Below are 1,766 nucleotides of genomic sequence, written 5' to 3'. Positions count from 1 at the left end.
CAATTGGTGAAAATTTGTGACTAATAATCTATGATTACCCAAGTTGGCAAGTGTTGAGTTGGGGAAAGGGGGAAAGGAGATTGCTGATGTAGTAACTTTATTCCTGGCCAGGGAAGGAGAATTCAAGAGTGAGACAGATAGCAGAGAGGGGAACTCTGGGGGGAGGTCTTGTTGCTAGTTCTCAGAGACTCTCTGTGAGCCTGAGTTTATGACCACCTTTAGACAGCAGCCTGAAGAAATTATTGCATGCAGCAAGTCTCTGTATCTTGGGCGGAGGAAGGCGTGGCAGACACTGTCCCACTGAATCTGGTGAGATATTATCAGAACCTACAGGCAGATGTGGTGAGCTTAGAGTGTTTCAAGTTCTCGAATCACTCCATGGGTGGCAATCACAGGGGGAGGTCTGAATCAGACCCTAGCACACTGAATCTATTTTCAGTATCCAGCCTCCCAATACTGGCCTCCTTACCTCTTAATTTTCTGATCCAACAGCAAGACCACTGGGTGGTTGATTCTACCTAGACCTTATCTTGACTCCTTCAAGACTGGAATTCTTATACACTGCTGGTGGGCTTATAAATATGCACAACCATTGTGGAAAGCTTCTATCCAAACAAGCAGCCATCTGTGCAGCAATTCAACTAAGTCCACACAGAAGAAGCACACCAGTTTGTGTGATCCAAAGATGACAATTACAAAATACAATATGGTGAAGAGAAAAGTATCAGAGCTAAAATTATGAACACCCAATTTGTAGAAGACTATGGAGGACAGTGGAAGCCCAAAACCCATCTGCAGTGTATCTAGTCCACCAAGCTGCTGGAATATCTGCTCTAGCCACAGACAAGAGTCCTGAATAACCTTACTATCAGGCAGAGATCATTTCAATTATGATTATGCTGCACTGAACATGATACTTGACCAATTGACCTCCCAATAGACATGACCTGAATTAGTTCTAGGTGCAAATATATCTTACTTGTTCCATGACAGAAATTTCTTCCCTGGCTTTTTGAATTTCTATGGGGGTGTTCTCCATCTCACACATTATTTGCATTTTTGTCTTTATACTAATATGATGTGGCAGTTACATAATCTTCTATCAACTTGAGTGAAGGGGTTGGAGTCTAGCCTGTCAATCAGGTCACAGCTTGATGACCTCATTTGGAAGCTAAACAGAGATTAGTAGCTCACTGGAGGCCAGACTCACTCTCTGTGTCTTCCTATTCCTGCTGTTGAGACACTCAGACAGCTGGAGGAAACACGTGGAGACCTGCACCAGCATTGAGATGCTTCTACTGCCCCTGATTCCATAAGACCTTCTCCTGCATTTGGCATCATTGTACATTATGCATGAGTCTTTTTTTTTTAATGTGGAACGCTTCACGAATTTGCGTGTCATCCTTGCGCAGGGGCCATGCTAATCTTCTCTGTATCGTTCCAATTTTAGTATATGTGCTGCCGAAGCGAGCACATGCATGAGTCTTAAGAGGAATTTATTGGCTAGTATTGGACATATGGGTTAATATCAAACTTATGAACTTGATTTGGACTGGGCTGGGATGTTTTCTCAATATATAATTGCTCTTTGATATAAAGCTCTTTCGTATACATATATGAGTATCTCTGGATTTGTTTTTCTAGTCTATCTGGACTAACACATATGATCTTACCCTTACCACCTTAAGGCGGTTTGTTTTTCATTGTTTCTTTTGGGTTTTGCAGATGTGACACACAGGAGGAGGGTGTATAATGATAACAACTGA

At 42.2% G+C, this 1,766-nt stretch overlaps 1 non-coding gene across 1 annotated transcript; it reads right to left on the bottom strand.

Annotated features, from left to right (window-relative positions):
* Window positions 1-1,367: 1,367 nt before the first annotated feature.
* Window positions 1,368-1,474, bottom strand: LOC142432820 (U6 spliceosomal RNA). Its single transcript, XR_012780925.1, has one exon. It is a non-coding gene; the product is annotated as a U6 spliceosomal RNA (small nuclear RNA).
* Window positions 1,475-1,766: the final 292 nt, after the last annotated feature.

The sequence above is a fragment of the Tenrec ecaudatus genome, chromosome 18 (assembly GCF_050624435.1).
Source record: "Tenrec ecaudatus isolate mTenEca1 chromosome 18, mTenEca1.hap1, whole genome shotgun sequence".
NCBI lineage: Eukaryota > Metazoa > Chordata > Mammalia > Afrosoricida > Tenrecidae > Tenrec > Tenrec ecaudatus.
Note: the sequence above shows the minus strand (reverse complement) of the source record. Positions and strands in the feature narration are given on the sequence as shown.